We start from the raw sequence: 8,249 nt of genomic DNA, 5'->3' as shown, positions 1-8,249 counted from the left end.
GCAATTCATTCCTCCTTGTTTCTGTGAGCCTGGATTTCAAGTTCTAGAGTAAATCCAAATGTTAAGCTTTGATCAGTTTGAAAAAAGCTTTGACAGACTCATCATTGGTCTGTCAAACAGATTAAGAATACACACACACACTTATATAAACTGCACTCACAGGCTAATATAAGACACCATATAACACCATATAACAAAATAAACACCAATAGTGAAATTAAAGCCCAGTTCTCAATCATTTATTCATTCATATGTATATGATATTTTATATATGCTTCCTATATGCCAGCTGCTCACTTTTCAGGTCTAAGGCAAGCAAACAACAGGAGAACATAGAGCAGAGGTCACCAGTGATCACCAGATTCTTTGGCACAACTGAGTGCAAAATAGGTGCACTTTATCACAAATACTGTACAGAAAGGGGTAACAGGGTGTGAAAATGAATGACATTGTTGCACAGTAGAGAGAATACTGTATAGTATAAGCGATATGCTTGCTTCTACTGAAGGGTTGTTGCTTGTGAAGTAGGCCTCCAGCTCTCCTCTCGGACCGCCAGCGGGTTTCAGCAGTGAAACATGGAAAGTAAGACCGATGTGATAACTAGAGGGCAGTTCTAAACTGAATGATACTGGAGTTGTTTGTCTAAAAATTTTGAAGGGACTTACATGTCTGGGGCTGAGCTTTCTACATGGTAGTTGGAGCCGGAGATCTTTGGTTGAAAGCCATACCCATTGGCCGGGGGTGTACTCTGGGCAGGGACGTAGATGTCGAGTGTCTGACAGCATGAAGTAGGTGAGTATGAGCTCGATTCCAGACAGGTTGTGGTTGAAAACCCAGAATGCATTTAAATGGGATTATGCCAGTGGCTGGTTTCACAAGTGAGTTTTGTGCGTTTTATGCCCAGAATAAAAATATCTGCTCCAGTCTGCTTGATGTTGCTGAGTACGGTGGTGTTACCTTGGGAATTGGGTAGGTTGGTGATGAAGTCAATGCCGATGTGAGACCTAGGTCGTAGTGGCATAGGCAGAGGATTCAGCAGACCGGCTGGAAGCTTTCTGGGTGTCTTGAATGTGTGACAGGTGAGATACAGTCCTGGATGAAACTAGTGGTGTCGGCTAGCATAGCGGCATAATATATTGGCTGGCGAACTGTGACGTTGAGACAGTATAGTGCCTACCCTGATGTTAGAAGCATCGACCTCAACAATGAAATGGGCATTCTGGATCTGGATGTCGGCAGATCGGGGCAGTGGTGAACAGAGTCTTTAGTTCGTTGAAGGCTAGGCGAGACTCTGGGACCAACTCAGTCTGTTTGTGTATTGTTTAGTCAAGGCAGTCAGAAGGGAGGCGACTGAGCTGAAGTTCCTAATAAATCAAACCCCAGGAAACCTTGTAACTCCTTCACCGTCTGAGGGTGTGGCCAATCCAAAACTGCCTTGACTTTTTTCTTGTCCATGGCTACTCACTCCAGACTGATAATGTACCCATGGAAAGAAGTGCTGGTTTGATGGAACTCACATTTCTCAGTCTTGGCATAGAGTTGATACTAGATAAGGCGGTTTAGCACTGACCTCACATGGTGGACGTGTTCCTCCAGAGAACTTGATTAGATCAGAATGTCATCTATGTATACAATTACCCATCTGTCAAGCATGTCCTGGAATATGTCATTCATGAAGGATTGAAAAACTGATGGTCTGTTTGCTAGGCCAAAGGGCATAACCAAGTACTTGTAGTGCCCACTAGTGGTGAAGAAAGCAGTCTTCCATTCGCCTCCCTCACGGATGCGAATCAGGTTGTAAGCACTACGTAAAATCAACTTGGTGTAGTATTTGGCCTGGCTAAGCTGTTCTAGTGTGGCTGGTACTAGGGGTAATGGGTAACAGAACTTAATGGTGATATCATTGAGGCCCCGTTAATCAATGCATGGCCGTAACCCTCCATCCTTCTTAACAAAAAAAAAACCCAGCTGAGGCAGGAGAAGTGGAGGGCCGAAAGAATGCCTTGGAGAGTTCTTCACCAATGTAATACTTCATGGCTTCAGATTCAGGTTGAGATAACGGGATTATCCAGCCTTTAGGAGGCATGGTGCCAGGCATCAGATCGATGGCGCAATCGACAGAGCGAGAAGTGTAAAGAGAGTGGGAAGTTGTGATACTTTCTTCTTTCTAAATGCGTCAGTAAGGTCTGAGTATTATTGGGCCAGATGTGAAGTATTAGTGTCGGGAGCTAAAGAGAGAGAAAGACATTACTCTTGACAGGCAATGTTCTTGACACATGGCGCCCCATTAAGTGATCTGTCCTTCCCTTCAAGAGATGAGTGGATTGTGTGTCCGTAACCATGGTAGTCCGAGAATGATGCTATGATTGGGTCAGAGGATGATGTAGAATCGAATGAGTTCTGAGTGCAGGGTTCAAACATGCAGGTTGACCTCCTCGATGATGCTGAGAATTCTCCCCTCTCCCAGGGTCCATCCGTCTAGCGTCTTCACTGCCAAGGGAGAGTTACAAGGAGTCATTTTCAGTTTATGGTGCTGAGCGAATTCATGTGATATAAAGTTACCCACTGCTCCTGAGTCTAAGAGAGCGGTGGTGGTATTCATTGACAAGGGTTTTAACAGGCAAGTTTAAAGTTTATGCTTGATATTGAGGTTGTAATGCAAGTCTTCCGGTCACCTGAGCCTCTATCCTCAGCTGGGTGTTCGGAAACCTCACGGAAAGTTTGGAGAAAGGCTTCAAAGGTGGAGAAGGGTGAACCGTCAATCCCCCATACAGCGGTAGCCCAATCCAATGCTCTCCCGGTCAGCAGTGAACAAACGAAAACAATGCGGCTGAAATATGTGGGGTATAGCAATGGTTGCTGGTTGACGAAGAGCGAACACTGAAATAAGATGTAATGGAAACAGGTCAATTTAGCTCAAAGGGAATCATTTAAGATTTTAAAGGGAATTTGAACAGAATCACTGTTTCACGGCTGATCACTGAGACGCCCTGCGATTCACTGAATGAGCCGTTTAACATCAAATCTGCGCTTGATATTAATATCCAAAGTATAGTGAAAACACTATAAATTAGCACAGTAACAAGATTAGCAGTTTAAGACATTAACTTGTAAGCACAAAACACAAGATACTTCTCTTTTTAATATGAATAAGGCTTTATTAGATAAATCTAAGACATATATACTAATCTAACAAATAAGCACACACACTCAGAGATTCATACAAGTTGCAGGAAGATAGAAAGTTAGGGAAGAATGAGTTTAAGAGAATGAAAATGTGAAGTCCCAAAATTACAGCTATACGTGCAATTGCATAGACATGAACAGCCATTAATCACTTAATTAACCCTCGCATTGAGTTCCTCAATGAGGTTAAAATTATATTATATACAAATGTCTGGAGGTACTACTTGCATCTCCTGTGTAAAGTTGTCGTTGAAAGGGGGTTTCCCGATGTCGCTGTTTGGCTGAAAGTTCAGTAGTCGCTGAAGTGACATCTTGGGAAGCCCGTGGTTGGGCATTGGCTGAAGATGCGGAGTTGTGGGCTGGTTGAAGTTGAACGGGCACTCGAGGTCAGACTCGGAGACACAGCGTTACAAAACTTAACTCAGAACACGAAACTCTCAAACAAAAAAGAACAGAAGTAAAGTTTGATGAGACTAGGTGGTATTTCTTCCCATCGTAGCTAAGTAGCAGCAGGCGTGCAGGCCGATGCACGCTGGAGCCGCGCTCAAAGAACAGTGATGACTAAAAGCATGGCTAAAAGCAAAAGCTAGGAAGCAAAGCTACAAACTAAAAGCTAAAAGCAGGCATGACTAAAAGCAGAAGCAAAGCTTAAAGCTAAAAGCAAAGCTAAAAGCTAAAAAGCAAACTAAAAGCATACATGACTAATAGCAGAAGCAAAGCTAGAAGCTAAAAGCTAGGAAGAAAAGCTACATGGATCATTTCAAATTGAGGTACAAAGGTATCGGGACTGTCAATTTTGTCTGCTTAAGGTAACTGTACTCTAGATAACCACAATTTAAAGAATGGTTGCCCTGGCATCTAAAGTTGGAACGCTCACATAATCCTTGCCAGGTGGGTGGGGTGGTGCTGGTGGTGGAATGGACCCCTATTTATAAGCTATTGCTTCTTGGGAGTCCTTTTTTTTCACAATAGAACACTATTGTTTTTCCTGATCAGTTGTTGGGTAGGTTACTCTTACACCGTGGTGTGTACTATAGTAGTAGTCCTTAGCTGCTGAAAAAGTAATATATTTTGTAACTTGTCACTTTTGTAATATGCTACTCCCAACATGCTAACAAATGCAATGTGTGAAATTGTGGAAAATAAATGAAAATGAAAAATGAAATGAAAGCTACAAGCTAAAAGCAAACATGACTAATAGCAAAAGCTTAACGCAAGCTAAAAGCAAAATTGTGTTCTGAGTATTTAAACTGGCCGGTTGGCCACACCTCAAATGTTGTCTTGACCAATCAGATATCGTCTTTGCTCGGGGTATCATAAATCATATGTTATATTATCAAGTACATGGTCTGAATTTTCCCGCCCTTGCAGGGTATAATTTTGGACAAGATTCCTATAACAAGCATATGATACATTTGACAAATAACTGATTGTCAGGACTGTTTCAAGCAAGCAGATTCAAGCACAAACATACCAAACATGATTATGAATCCTTAAGCTATCCCATAGTTATTAAAAGACATACTCAATAAGCGATTATTAACATGATATTCAAATGTGTGGGTTACATATAAATGAATATGGAGTGAAGCGATGGACTGATATTCATTTTTAAGTCTTTTTGAGTTCATTAAAAAGACAGTTCCTTTTCAGGAACTCGAGCTGTGTCAAGCGCTTTGGGCAACGTCCCTGACGAGACCGACTCTGAATATCGTGTGCAATCTTTCCAGTGGAAGGGCGTGACGTCACAGACGGGGTGACGTAGTGACCAGGAAGCTCTAAAGGCACCTGCCATGCAGCTGGCTTCAGCTTCTTGTCCTTCAGCAAGCGCTCTGTGTGTGCATGTCATTCTGTCTTGTCAGTCTTATTTATTGTCGTTTGTCACTATTAGCTCCTTTAAGTAGCTATAGTATGTCAAAGAGCAAAGCTAAGACTAGGCATCTGAAGGGTGAATCCAGACCACGTTCAGATTGTGTGTTCCTCCCTACTCAACAAAGCTAAACGTTAGAGGCGAGGATCAAAGTGCGCTGCGTATGATTTCACGTGCGCTTCGATCCTGGAGGGCTCTCTTCGAGAAGTGAGCCTTCGCCAGCGTTCCTCGCGATGCCAGTCCCGCTTTCGCCGAGGCGGAGCAATGCCGGCATTCATTGGGTTCGCAGATCGATCTGCTGGAAGGAATGGAGATGGGCACGTCCTTATCTCCTACCTTACCCACCAGATCTGCCCGATTCCGGGGTTCGGAAGCCCGAGCATCGGGCTTGACGCTCTGCCTTTCTTTCTCCGAGGAGTTGACACGGAGGGCATCGGCGAGCTTGTAGTTGCACTAACATAAAGTTGCATAAGCACCAGTATACAACAAACAGTGTTATGCCTAACATTATACGGGCAGCGTTAATGAGCAGCTATTTAATCTCCGAGAGAATTAATATTGTTTGTGTGACTAAGCTATTCGCGCGCTGTCGAGGCAACAACGTGTATTACATAATTTTCAGTTTTGATGTGAATTTTTCCATACCCGACCGCGTGTCTGGTTATTTAAATTCCATCAGATAAATCCAAGATGGCGCCGCACATGGCTGCTTCAGTGCTTGGCTCTCCAGTGTTTGTACTGTTTTTGTTCGTTTTTCCTGTTTTTTGTTTAACAAACACGATCAGTTTCACCAGGGATGAACTGCTGAACATTCGGCAGAACACACCACATGATATTTTTCCGGATTTCTATTATACAGACGTTTTACTGAACATTGTTATCGGAGGAGCAGCGGCGCTGATCAAGCGCTTCAAGACGCGCAGACGGGGAAAGCGAGCGGGAGCGCTCGTCAGACTCAGGAAGCGCGGATTTCGAACGCCGTTGCCTAGCATCCATCTCGCAAATCTCCGCTCTCTACCCAACAAAACGGACGAACTCCTTCTGCTCTCTCGGACAAATAAGGATTTCTCTCACTCTGCTGCTCTGTGTTTCACGGAAACCTGGCTGAATGACGCCATACCGGACAGCGCACTCCATCTGCCGGGCTTTCAGCTGTTTAGAGCGGATCGCGACGCAGAATCAACGGGGAAATCGCGCGGCGGCGGGACATGCTTTTACATCAATGAACGGTGGTGTACAGATGTAACTGTATTAAAGAAGATGTGCTGTCCTGATCTAGAAACGCAGTTTATCAACTGCAAGCCGTTCTATTCGCCGCGGGAGTTTCACTCGTTCATTCTGGTTAGTGTTTACATCCCTCCTCAAGCGCAAGTAAGTCTGGCTTTACAGAAACTCGCTGATCAGATCACAGACACAGAACAACAACACACGGACTCTGTTTTAATCATTCTTGGGGACTTTAATAAAGCCAATCTCTCCCGTGAACTGCCAAAATACAGACAGCATGTTACCTGTCCCACCAGAGACAGTAATATACTGGATCACTGTTACACCATAAAGGATGCATATCACTCTGTTCCACGAGCAGCTTTGGGACGTTCTGATCACTGTCTGGTTCATCTTATACCGACCTACAAGCAGAAACTTAAATCTGCTAAACCTGTAGTAAAGACTGTGAAGAGATGGACCAGCGAAACAGAGCAGGATTTACAATCTTGTTTTGACATTACAGACTGGAGCGTTTTTGAAGCTGCTACCACCGATCTGGACGAACTCACAGAGACCGTAACATCCTATATTAGTTTCTGTGAGGATATATGCATTCCTACCAGGACTTATTTAACATTCAACAATGATAAGCCATGGTTTACAGTAAAACTCAGACACCTTCGTCAGGCCAAAGAGGATGCCTACAGAAATGGGGACAGGGTCTTGTACAATCAGGCCAGGAACACACTGAACAAAGAGATTAGAGCGGCTAAAAAGACCTACGCTAAAAAGTTGGAAGACCAGTTTACTTCCAACGACTCTACTTCAGTTTGGAGAGGACTGAGAGCCATCACAAACTACAAGACACCATCCCCTTGCACTGAGGCTAATCAACGACTTGCTAACGACCTGAATGAGTTTTATAGTAGATTTGAAACCCCCAACACCCACTCTGACCATCTCCCTGCACAACCATTAACACCTCCTGCAATCCCCCTCTCCATACCTCCTGCTCTTCAAATCTGTGAAGATGATGTGCGCCAGGTCTTCAAGAAAAACAAAAGAAGAAAAGCACCAGGCCCAGATGGCGTTACAGCAGCCTGTCTGAAAACCTGTGCTGACCAGCTGGCCCCCATCTTTTCACAGATCTTTAACAGATCTCTGGAGTTGTGTGAAGTGCCTTCCTGCTTCAAACGCTCAACCATAATCCCCATTCCAAAGAAACCCAAGATAACAGGACTTAACGACTACAGACCTGTGGCTCTAACGTCTGTCGTCATGAAGTCGTTTGAAAAACTGGTTCTGGCTTATCTGAAGGACATCACTGGACCCTTACTAGACCCCCTGCAGTTTGCGTACCGAGCAAACAGGTCCGTGGATGATGCAATCAACATGGCATTGCACTTCATCCTGCAACATTTGGACAAAACAGGGACTTATGTGAGGATCCTGTTTGTGGACTTTAGTTCGGCTTTCAACACCATCATCCCAACAACCCTCCATACCAAACTGACCCAGCTCTCTGTTCCTAGCTCTATCTGTCAGTGGATCACCAGCTTTCTGACAGATAGGCAACAGTTAGTGAGACTGGGGAAATTCATGTCAAACAGCTACTCCACCAACACTGGTGCCCCTCAGGGATGTGTTCTCTCCCCTCTGCTCTTCTCCCTGTACACCAACGACTGCACCTCTAAAGACCCCTCTGTCAAGCTCCTGAAGTTTGCAGACGACACTACAGTCATCGGCCTCATCCAGGACGGTGACGAGTCTGCTTACAGACAGGAGGTTGAGCAGCTGGCTGTCTGGTGCAGTCTTAACAACCTGGAGCTGAACACGCTCAAAACAGTGGAGATGACTGTGGACTTTAGGAGAAACCCCCCTGCACTTTCCCCACTCACCATCATGAACAGCACTGTGACTGCAGTGGAGTCATTCAGATTCCTGGGAACCACCATCTCTCAGGACCTGAAGTGGGACAATCACA

This window comes from Carassius carassius, chromosome 48 (genome assembly GCF_963082965.1).
Source record: "Carassius carassius chromosome 48, fCarCar2.1, whole genome shotgun sequence".
Lineage (NCBI taxonomy): Eukaryota > Metazoa > Chordata > Actinopteri > Cypriniformes > Cyprinidae > Carassius > Carassius carassius.
Note: the sequence above shows the minus strand (reverse complement) of the source record.